We start from the raw sequence: 12959 nt of genomic DNA on the forward strand, positions 1-12959 counted from the left end.
AGAAAACCTTTCTCAGTGATCAATGCAAAGAAATAGAGAAAAATAATAGAATGGGAAAGACTAGAGATCTCTTCAAGAAAATTAGACCAAGGGAACATTTCAAGCAAAGATGGGCACAATGAAGGACAGAAATTGTATGGACCTAACAGAAGCAGAAGATATTAAGAAGAGGCGGCAACAGTACATAGAAAAACTAGACAAAAAAGGTCTTCATGACCCAGATAACCATGATGGTGTGATCACCCACTTATAGCAAGGCATCCTGGAATGTAAAGTCAAGTGGGCCTTCAGAAGCATCACTACAAACAAAGCTAGTGGAGGTGATGGAATTCCAGTTGAGCGATTTCAAATCCTAAAAGATGATGCTGTGAAAATGCTGCACTCAATATGCCAGTAAATTTGGAAAAGTCAGCAGTGGCCACAGGACAGGAAAAAGTCAGTTTTCATTCTCATCCTAAAGAAAGGCAATGCCAAAGAATGTTCAAACTACCGCAAAATTGCACTCATGTCACACGTTAGCAAAGTAATGCCCAAAATTTTCCGAGCCAGGCTTCAACAGTATGTGAACCATGAAATGTTCAAGCTGGATTTAGAAAAGGCAGAGGAACCAGAGATCAAATTGCCAACATCCAGTGTATCACAGAAAAAGCTAGAGAGTTCCAGAAAAACATCTACTTCTGCTTTATTGACTATGCCAAAGACTTTGTGTAGATCACAATAAACTGTGGAAAATTCTTAAAGAGATGGGAATACCAGACCACCCAACCTGCCTCCTGAGAAATCTGTATGCAGGTCAAGAAGCAACGGTTAGAACTGGACATGGAAAAGCAAACGGTTGCAAATTGGGAAAGGGGTACATCAAGGCTGTATATTGTCACCCTGCTTATTTAACTTCTATGCAGAGTACGTCATGTGATATGCCAGGCTGGATGAAGCACAAGCTGGAATCAAAATTGCTGGCAGAAACATCAATAACCTTAGGTATCTAGATGATACCACCCTTATGGCAGAAAGCAAAGAAGAACTAAAGGGCTTCCTGATGAAAGTGAAAGAAGAGAGTGAAAAAGTTGGCTTGAAACTCAACTTTCAGAAAACTAGGATCATGACATTCGGTCTCATCACTTCACAACAAATAGATGTGGAAACAATGGAAACAGTGACAAACTTTATTTTTGGGGGCTCCAAAATCACTGAAGATGGTGACTGCAGCCAGGAAATTAAAAGACACATGTCCCTTGTAAGAAAAGCTATGACCAACCTACACAGTATATTAAAAAGCAGAGATATTACTTTGCCAACAAAGGTCCGTCCAGTCAAAGTTATGGTTTTTCCAGTAGTCATGTATGGATGTGAGAGTTAGACTATAAAGAAAGCTGAACGCCGAAGAACTGATGCTTTTTAACTGTGGTGTTGAAGACCCTTGAGAGTCCGTTGGATGGCAGGGAGATCCAACCAGTCCACCCTAAAGGAAATCATTCCTGAATATCCATTGGAAGGACTGATGCTGAAGTTGAAACTCCAATACTTTGGCCACCTGATGCACAGAACTTACTTGTTTGAAAAAACCCTGATTCTGGGAAAGATTGAAGGCAGGAGGAGAAGGTGATGACAGAGGATAAGATGATTGGATGGCATCACTGACTTGATGGACATGAGTTTGAGCAGGCTCCGGGAGTTGGCGATGGACAGGGAAGCCTGGTGTGCTGCAGTCCATGGGGTTGCAAAGTGTTCTGAAGTTGTGTGTGTGACATGGTGGTACTGAATGTGGGTACATAGAGCTGTCCAGATGAAATCCCAGAATGGGCAGGGAGGACACGATGCCTTTAAGCAGCTTGCTCTGAGCAGAGTGTCTGCTGTTCTAGTGTTGGGAGTATCTGTGGTAGGAGCAAGAGATGATTCTCTAAATAACATGGCAGGCTGTGGTTCGGGATGGTGATAATTATAGGGAAGCTTGACCTTCACCGGGTCCTTACTGGTGGAAGCTGCAGAGATTGGGACTTCACCAGGGCCTGGTGCCAGGCTGCTCTCTCTGAGTAGGTGGAGCCCTGTGGTTTTATTCTGCCCTCTCATTAATGAGGTGTGTGGGGGAGAGGGAGTGTTGTTGGGCCAGGCCACCCATTTAATTGCGGTGGTAGTTGATTTTTTTTTCTCTAAGCACACTGAAGGCCTCCATTGTGTTGTTTGGGATGGGACTGGAGATCCAAACGGATCTAGGATTGCCTCCCCCCAGGGTACAATTTGTCAAAGTGTGTTGGCCCTGGGCCCTGATGCATCCCCCAACACTGCCTGCATTTGGTACGCATTTTGTCTCCCTGACCCTGATCTTCTCCAAAAGGTTCTAATCTCACTGTTAGAGTTTCCTTTTAGACCCAAAGGTCTTCTGAAAAAGTTAGGGGATGAATGGCAGGGTAGAATATTAGAAAGATCATAAATCTTGAAATTTGAAGGAAGAAAACCCAAACTGGGGTTATAGAGGTTTTATACGTCCCAGTATTCTTTTTTTTGTAAAACATAAAAATAGTACATTTTCTCAGAATTGCAAGGACTGATTAAGCAGGACTGGTGTTCAGTGGGCTTTAAACTATATAGTGGGGTACAACTTTCAGCTCCTGCTTTAAATATGGTTTTTGAACTTACAGAGGCAGGATGATGGTAGAGGCAGAAGGATTAGAAATACATACTTAGGAACACGAAAATATGGATTATTTAGTCAGGACTATCTTCCTTGGTCATATGAAATATATTCCCTCTATAGAGGGGGAGTTGGGGGCAGATAGTGGAAGGAAGGGATCTGAGAAAGTTATTTTTGGGAGATACTGAAATATGAAGTATATGTTAATGCAAAACCATTAGATCAATGTACAAAGAAATTGCAAACTCAGAGAAAATAGTCTCCCTTTGGCTAAGAATTTCATGACTAAAGTTAGACAATTTGAATTAACTTCCTGGGTCTGTAACTTCTGAGGATTCTAGAAAATTACCAACCTGTATAAATTTCAGTTCCTTCATTTGTGAAATTAATATCATTAAGAATTAAATGTGATAAACTACATAGGCACTGAGTGCAATGTTTGGCTTCTATTAAGCATCCAAGAAGTGTTAACTATTCATATTATTGCTATTAACTTGAAAAAGCTTGACTTAAATATATACTTGTTATTATGTCAAAATTATGTTTTACTTATTAATGAGGCAACAGGTAGGAAGACAAAGAAGCTAGCTCTAAGAAGAGCTCGAACACACACACACACTCACAATTTTATATAGGGACACATAAAATCAAACACATAATGTAGATACAAGGAAAAAGATGCTGAAATAAGATTGCCATGTTAGCTATTTGATAGATTAGTGTTCTACAGGACAATAAAACCATATTCCCTTTAGGGTTAACTCCTTCACTGAACTTTACAAATTATAATGATATCAATTTATGAAAAACTTTTACCTTATAAAATTATAAAAAATGCCAACTCCTTTATCATTTGTGGATTGTTAGTGACATACACTGTGATATTCTCCAACAGTGTCAATGAGGATCAAGAAGATATTTTGGAAAATGCTCCGGCTTGATGTCAAAGAATTAATTGATCATCTATTTATATTTTTTCCATGTTTGGGATACATTTGTTTTTAAATTATTGCTAAAAGAACTTTTGGAAGGGACAACCTAGAAATTATTGAGCAGAAATGAGACAACTGATTCTAGGAAATTCTCTCTCTCAAACCACTGGGTCTTCTTTATTCTGAAATCATCAAGTTGAGAGGAAATGAGGCCCAGGACCTGGAGTTTGAGCTGCCTGCAACCATTTTCTTCAACCTTGGCTGCCCTTCAGCACCACCTGAAGAATTTAAAAAATACTGCTGCCGGCGAGGCCCATCTCAAAACTTCTGATTTAATTAGTTTGGCATTTGGATTTATTTTTAGTTTTTCCCTGGGTTTTAAACTTTTCAGCCCAATTCAGCTGTGTTCTCTGTGAATCTGGGGCAAGGTTATTAAAAGCTGAAACGGGGGACATAAATTGGGGTGAAAGTGTTTCTTGTTGTTACCTAAGCGTCATTCTGGGAAGGATCTGAAGGTATAACTTTGGAGGAGTAAAAGCAGTCAAACACCAAGAGGGTAACAGAAAAACTTATTTTTCTAGGACATCACATCAATAATATCTGTGCTGTGGCCAGGCTGTCTTCAAAGAGTTTTCAAAAGGGCTGCCCTATTTCAATCACCTCCTATTCACCCCATTGATGAGGGATGCCCACTTGTATTTATGGGGATGGCCAAACACACAATACCCAGCACCGGACAGATGGGTTAGTAGAAGTTTACTATTCACATATACTCACAACCTGGGGTGGGGGCACTGCAGGTCATGCAGGTTCACAAGGGGTGGCCCAGGGAACAGAGACAATATATCCAGCGGCTGTGGGAGGTAGGCTTTCTAGTGTCAAGAGGATGCAGTGTCCCTGGTTCCCATGGGAGAAGGTCATTGGCTTATTTGAATGCTTTCTCAGACTAACAAGGGCTGAAACCCTAGAATACTCAGGGAGAAGCAGGGACAGCGCCCGGACCACTGTGATAAGGAGGGTAAGTTGTTTGGCTAGGAGACTTCATGAGTGGGACTAGAATTAGGTGAGGAACTCATGGTTAGGCCTTTTGATGTCAAGGCAAGACATAATATTGGATCTTAACCTGAGCCTTAAACCACAGACCCACATTCACAAGAAATCATGTGTTTGTGCTTATGCAAAGTTATGCATATATCTGTGGATATATACAGTTGTCCCTCCATATCTGCTGGATCTAGGACTGGTTCCAGGATATCCCCCACCCTGTGGATGCCAAAACTCGAGGATGCTTAAGTCCCTATATAAAACAGAGTAGTATTTGCATATAATCTACACACATCCTCCTGTATACTTGTGTACTTTAAATCATCTCTAGATTGCTTATAATACCTCAGTTCAGTTCAGTTCAGTTGCTCAGTCGTGTCTGACTCTTTGTGACCTCATGAATCACAGCACGCCAGGCCTCCCTGTCCATCACCAACTCCCGGAGTTCACTCAAACTCATGTCCACAGAGTCGGTGATGCCATCCAGCCATCTCATTCTCGGTCGTCCCCTTCTCCTCCCGCCCCCAATCTTTCCCAGCATCAGACTCTTTTCCAGTGAGTCAACTCGTCACATGAGGTGGCCAAAGTATTGGAGTTTCAGCTTTAGCATCAGTCCTTCCAATGAACACCCAGGATTGATCTCCTCCAGAATGGACTGGTTGGATCTCCTTGCAGTCCAAGGGACTCTCAAGCGTCTTCTCCAGCACCACAGTTCAAAAGCATCAATTCTTCGGTGCTCAGCTTTCTTCACAGTCCTACTCTCACATCCATACATGACCACTGGAAAAATGATAGCCTTGACTAGACGGACCTTTGTTGGCAAAGTAATGTCTCTGCTTTTTAATATACTGTCCAGGTTGGTCATAACTTTCCTTCCAAGGAGTAAGCGTCTTTTAATTTCATGGCTGCAATCAGCATCCGCAGTGATTTTGGAGCCCCAAAAAATAAAGTCTGACACTGTCTCCACTGTTACCCCATCTATTTCCCATGAAGTGATGGGACCAGATGCCATGATCTTTGTTTTCTGAATGTTGAACTTCAAGACAACCTTTTCACTCTCCTCTTTCACTTTCATCAAGAGGCTTTTTAGTTCCTCTTCACTTTCTGCCATAAGCGTGGTGTCATCTGTATAATACCTAATACAATGTAAATAGTATGTAAATAGTTGTAAATACAACGTAAATGTTATGTAAATAGTTGCTGGCATGAGGCAAATTCAAATTTCACTTTTTGGAACTTTCTGGAATTTATTTCTTTCTAAATATTTTCAATCTCTGGTTGGTTGAATCCACAGATGCAAAACCTGAGGATACAGAGACCTAACTCTGTATATTAAGAATGAAATAAAAAATGTTGCTCTCCGATTATCCATGCTGAACAGCTTGTTTTGTTTTGCATATGACTCAGGGATAAACAGTCCGCCTGCCAATGCAGGAGACATGTATTTGATCTTTGGTCAGGAAGATCCACTGGAGAAGGAAATGGCAACCCACTCCAGTATTGTTTCCTAGAGAACCCCATGGACAGAGGAGCCTGGCAGGCTACAGCCCATAGGGTCACAAAGAATCAGACACGACTTAGCAACTGAACAACGACAACTACCTATTAAGTAGCAGGCTTTTTGAATCCTTACTGAGAAGTTAAGTTTCAGTTCAATTATCAATATCTGTCATCTAGCGCTTGATGGAGAGGTCACCAAGTAAGACTGTGTTAATTTTCATTGTTAATTTTGTATTTTGCCTTCATTAAAGAACATAGAACATTTTAGGGAGAGGAGAAATTTATTCCACATGACTAAACATTAGGTGTTTGAGATACTCAAGTGGTATATCTGATAGTCTGTTGATAGTACAGGATGTAAATCTGTACTGGTGGTGGTGGTTTAGTCGCTAAGTCATGTCCGACTCTTTCTACCACATGGACTCTAGCCTGTCAGGCTCCTCTGTCCATGGGATTTCCCAGGCAAGAATGTTGGAATGGGTTTCCATTTCCTTCTGCAAGTCTGAGCTAGACACATACATTAGGCAGCTACCAATTTTATAGCATGGGTTCATCTTAGCCAGTATGGATTGACTGTGTGTTTATCTTCAGAGCTCCCTGGGTCATTGGCCAAGGCTATGGAATACATTACATTTACTAGAGATAAATAGTGCTTTATAACCACTGGTCCCTGAACTGTTTTAGGGCAGGATGTACCCGCTTGCCAACATTATCTTGTAATATTAATTGGATTATAATAATTCAATAATCATAATAATATTTGGTTTTGGCAGAGCCTGGGAGATTTCAACAGGTCAGGCTAGGTAGACTGCCGACAAGATCAGTTCTTTATAAAAGGAGACTTGGGACTTCTTGGTACCAAGAAGCTTCCCACGTATGCTGGTGGTAGTTCAAGACCTGGTGGCAGAGTGTGTCTTGTGTAATCCAGTGGTGGGAGGGCATGGAGGCCAAAGTGTCTGGACCTCTTTCATTGCATACTTTTCTTAAGCTGTTGCTGTATCTTGTACTTGTGATAAAGTGTAAAAGGTTTGAGTGTTGTGAGTCCTTTCAGCAATTGAATGTTGTTTTTTTTTTTTTATTGGAGGCTAATTATTTTACAATATTACATTGGTTGGTTTTGCCATACACTGACATGAATCCACCCCGGGTGTACATGAGCTCCCCTTCCTGAACCCCCCTCCCACCTCCCTCCTCCCCTTATCTTCCCTCTGGGTCATCCCTGTGCACCAGCCCTGAGCATCCTGTATCATGCGTCAAACCTGGACTGGTGATTCGTTTCACATATGATAATATACATGTTTCAATGCCATTTTCCCAAATCATCCCACCCTCACCTCTCCCACAGAGTCCCAAAGACTGTTCTATACACCTGTGTCTCTTTTGCTGTCTCGTATACAGGGTTATCATTACCATCTTTCTAAATTCCATATATATGCGTTAGTATACTGTATTGGTGTTTTTCTTTCTGGCTTACTTCACTCTGTATAATAGGCTCCAGTTTCACCCACCTCATTATAACTGATTCAAATGCTTTCTTTTGAGACGCTGGCCCCGGCGCAACCAACCACGTGAAGAGGCGCGGCCATGAGGTGCTACCCCACGTCTGAGGCCAGGGCCGGCGGTGGAGAGGAGCTACCCCACATCCAATAGGCGGTGGCCACTCGGGCGCAGGAGGGCCGAGAGGAGCTACTCCGCGTTCAAGGTCAGGAGGGGCGGCCTTGAGGAGATACCCCTCATCCAAGGTAAGGTGCAGCGACTGCGCTTTCTTGGAGCAGCTGTGAAGAGATATCCCACGCCCAAGGTAAGAGAAACCCAAATAAGATGGTAGGTATTGCTAGGGGGCATCAGAAGGCAGACACACTGAAATCATAATCACAAGAAACTAGTCAATCTGATCACATGGACCACAGCCGAATGTGGTCCACTGGAGAAGGGAATGGCAAACCACTTCAGTATACTTGCCTTGAGAACCCCATGAACAGTATCAAAGGGCAAAATGATAGGATATTGAATGAGGAATTCCCCAGGTCGGTAGGTGCCCAGTATGCTACTGGAGATCAGTGGAGAAATAACTCTAGAAGGAATAAAGGGATGGAGCAAAAGCAGGACCAATACCCAGTTGTGGATGTGACCGGTGATAGAAGCAAGGTCCAGTGCTATAAAGAGCAATATTGCATAGGAACCTGGAATGTTAGGTCCATGAATCAAGGCAAATTGGAAGTGGTCAAACAGGAGATGGCAAGAGTGAGCATAGACATTCTAGGAATCAGTGAATTACAATGGACTGGAATGGGTGAATTTAACTCAGATGACCATTATATCTACTACTGTGGGCAGGAATCCCTTAGAAGAAATGGAGTAGCCATCATGGTCAACAAAAGAGTCCGAAATGCAATACTTGGATGCAATCTTAAAAACGACAATGATTTCTGTTCGTTTCCAAGGCAAACCATTCAATATTACAGTAATCCAGGCCTATGCCCCAACCAGTAACGCTGAAGAAGCCGAAGTTGAACGGTTCTATGAAGACCTACTAGACCTTTTAGAACTAACACCCAAAAAAGATGTCCTTTTCATTACAGGGGACTGGAAGGCAGAAGTAGGAAGTCAAGAAACACCTGGAGTAACAGGCAAATTTGGCCTTGGAGCACGGAATGAAGCAGGGCAAAGGCTAATAGAGTTTTGTCAAGAGAACGCACTGGTCATAGCAAACACCCTCTTCCAACAACACAAGAGAAGACTCTACACATGGACATCACCAGATGGTCAACACTGAAATTAGATTGATTATATTCTTTGCAGCCAAAGATGGAGAGGCTGTATACAGTTAGCAAAAACAAGACCAGGAGCTGACTGTGGCTCAGATCATGAACTGCTTATTGCCAAATTCAGACTTAAATTGAAGAAAGTAGGGAAAACCACTAGACCATTCAGATATGACCTCAATCAAATCCCTTATGATTATACAGTGGAAGTGAGAAATAGATTTAAGGGACTAGATCTGATAGATAGAGTGCCTGATGAACTCTGGACGGAGGTTTGTGACATTGTACAGGAGACAGGGACCAAGACCATCCCCATGGAAAAGAAATGCAAAAAAGCAAAATGGCTGTCTGAGGAGGCCTTACAAATAGCTGTGAAAAGAAGAGAAGTGAAAAGCAAAGGAGAAAAGGAAAGATATAAGCATCTGAATGCAGAGTTCCAAAGAATAGCAAGGAGAGATAAGAAAGCCTTCCTCAGCGATCAATGCAAAGAAATAGAGGGAAACAACAGAATAGGAAAAATAAGAGATCTCTTCAAGAAAATTAGAGATTCCAAGGGAACATTTCATGCAAAGATGGGCTCGATAAAGGACAGAAATTGTATGGACCTAACAGAAGCAGACGGAGAAGGCAATGGCAAGCCACTCCAGTACTATTGCCTAGAAAATCCCATGGATGGAGGAGCCTGGTAGGCTGCAGTCCGTGGGGTCGCTAAGGGTCGGACACGACTGAGCGACTTCACTTTCACTTTTCACTTTCACATATTGGAGGAGGAAATGGCAACCCACTCCTGTGTTCTTGCCTGGAGAATCCCAGGGACGGGGGAGCCTGGTGGACTTCCGTCTATGGGGTCACACAGAGTCGGACACGACTGAAGTGACTTAGCAGCAGCAGCAGCAGCAACAGAAGCAGAAGATATTAAGAAGAGGTGGCAAGAATACACAGAAGAACTGTACAAAAAAGATCTTCACGACCAAGATAGTCATGATAACGTGATCACTGACCTAGAGCCAGACATCTTGGAATGTGAAGTCAAGTGGGCCTTAGAAAGCATCACTACGAACAAAGCTAGTGGAGGTGATGGAATTCCAGTTGAGCTATTTCAAATCTTGACAGATGATGCTGTGAAAGTGCTGCACTCAATATGCCAGCAAATTTGGAACACTCAGCAGTGGCCACAGGACTGGAAAAGGTCAGTCTTCATTCCATTCCCAAAGAAAGGCAATGCCAAAGAATGCTCAAACTACCGCACAATTGCACTCATCTCACACGCTAGTAAAGTCATGCTCAAAATTCTCCAAGCCAGGCTTCAGCAGTATGTAAACCGTGAACTCCCAGATGTTCAAGCAGGTTTTAGAAAAGGCAGAGGCACCAGAGATCAAATTGCCAACATCCGCTGGATCATGGAGAAAGCAAGAGAGTTCCAGAATAACATCTATTTCTGCTTCATTGACTATGCCAAAGCCTTTGACTGTGTGGATCACAATAAACTGTGGTACATTCTGAAAGAGATGGGACTACCAGACCACCTGACCTGCCTCTTGAGAAACCTGTATGCAGGTCAGGAAGCAACAGTCAGAACTGTGCATGGAACAACAGACTGGTTCCAAATAGGAAAAGGAGTACGTCAAGGTTGTATATTGTCACCCTGCTTATTTAATTTATATGCAGAGTACATCATGAGGAACGCTGGGCTGGAAGAAGCACAAGCTGGAATCAAGATTGCGGGGAGAAATATCAATAATCTCAGATATGCAGATGACACTACCCTTATGGCAGAAAGTGAAGAGGAACTCAAAGGCCTCTTGATGAAAGTGAAAGAGGAGAGTGAAAAGGTTGTCTTGAAGCTCAACATTCAGAAAACAAAGATCATGGCATCTGGTCCCATCACTTCATGGGAAATAGATGGAAAAACAGTGGAAACAGTGTCAGACTATTTTTTGGGGCTCCAAAATCACTGCAGATGCTGATTGCAGTCATGAAATTAAAAGATGCTTACTCCTTGGAAGGAAAGTTATGACCAACCTTGATAGTATATTAAAAAGCAGAGACATTACTTTGCCAACAAAGGTCAATCTAGTCAAGGTTATGGTTTTTCCCGTGGTCATGTATGGATATGAGAGTTGGACTGTGAAGAAAGCTGATCGCTGAAGAATTGATGCTTTTGAACTGTGGTGTTGGAGAAGACGCTTGAGAGTCCCTTGGACTGCAAGGAGGTCCAACCAGTCCATTCTAAAGGAGATCAATCCTGGGTGTTCATTGGAAGGACTGATGCTAAAGCTGAAACTGCAATACTTTGGCCACCTCATGGGATGAGTTGACTTACTGGAAAAGTCTCTGATGCTGGGAAAGGTTGGGGGCGGGAGGAGAAGGGGACAACAGAGAATGAGATGGCTGGATGGCATCACTGACTCTGTGGACATGAGTTTGAGTGAACTCCGGGAGTTGGTGATGGACAGGGAGGCCTGGCGTGCTGTGATTCATGGGGTCGCGGAGAGTCGGACACGACTTAGCAACTGAACTGAACTGAATACTCCATTGTGTATATGTACCAAAGCTTTCTTATCCATTCGTCTGCAGATGGACATCAAGGTTGCTTCCATGTCCTCGCTATTATAAACAGTGCTGTGATGAACACTGGAATACATGTTTCTCTTTCAGTTCTGGTTTCCTCGGTGTGTATGCCCAGGAATGTGACAGCAATTGAATGTTTAAGGCAATTTAGTCATAATTAACACATCAGTTAATGACATTTAAACCATAGAAGTGGATGGAATTATTCTGGGAAATTGTATGGGATAAGCTGATAAGAAAGGTGAGATTGGAAATTTGAGAAGTTTCATTTAATTACAAGCAGGGAAGAACACACCTGGTGCATTGCAGATAAATCATGAGGTAGACAGAGCAGGTTTTGATATTCCTCTTTACAGAAGAGGAAATCATGGACTGAGAAACATTTTTACTTTTTCAAGACCACACAACTAGATCTTTAGATTCCTAAACATAGTTCCTTCAACTATATCACATTGCATCTTGATTAAAACTCCTCTTCAGAAAAGTTCCCTAGAGAAAGCTTTGAGAAGTATAAGAACATTTACCAGAGCCTTTGTGGCTTTCCTGACCAGCAGAGATGTTCAAAAATAGCAGCGTCTTCACCATCCTTCAATTATGATTTCTGAGACATCTCTGTTCTGTCCAACAAAGAAAGTCTGTTGCTTTCTACAAAATTAGTGAATCTTAATGTTTAGGATTTATATTTTTAAAAAATCAACTGAGACATCTGTACCAATGCCTACAATAACCTCCCTTCTATCAAATTGCCTTTAAATAAGGCCGTGCTATGTTCTTGCATTTTTTCCCCCTAGCACAATCTTGGAACATGGTGTACCCTTAACACACCTTGAAACCATGTATTTTACATTGCTAGTGTTAGTGTAATTTGCTTTTTATAGCATACGTATTCCTGAGATAAATGTCACTTAAAAATGGATTACTATTTTAAGAGCCCCAAACTGTGGGCTATGATGAAACAGAGCTCTGGGCAACTCCTGACTTGGGAAGACTTTGCATCTCTTTCTGTCACTAAGCACCTCTCCTTTGCCAGTCCTCAAAATATTGGGAGGCTCCTTCTATTCTGTAAATATCTGGATCCCACAGGTTGCACCCAATAGGTACACAACATCCAACATGACTGTCCATTTGGTGTCAACATCAGCATGTTTAAAATATCAAAAATATAGTAAAACCAGCTGTGTGAAATCTGCTTTATTTATTTATCTTTTGGAAATGGATTTACCACATAGCTATTTATAGAAAACCTCTAACAAATTTCTTTAGCATTGGAAAAAATAGTAAATGCATCCTGAACTTAATACTTTTCAAATCTGGACTTTTATAGAATCATATTTATACTTATTTCTATTGACTTTACTACCTATTAACAAACAATACATGCATTTGTCATTGCATTCAATATTGGGTATGTAGATTAAACAGTATTTCAGGATATTATCTTGCCTTGCAGTCACTTATGATATAGTTGGAGCTGAGGAAATTCAATCCCGAAACAGTGGATGAAAAGTAAAAGGC

Source organism: Moschus berezovskii, chromosome 25 (genome assembly GCF_049115385.1).
Source record: "Moschus berezovskii isolate FMDL1 chromosome 25, NW_MosBer_1.0, whole genome shotgun sequence".
Lineage (NCBI taxonomy): Eukaryota > Metazoa > Chordata > Mammalia > Artiodactyla > Moschidae > Moschus > Moschus berezovskii.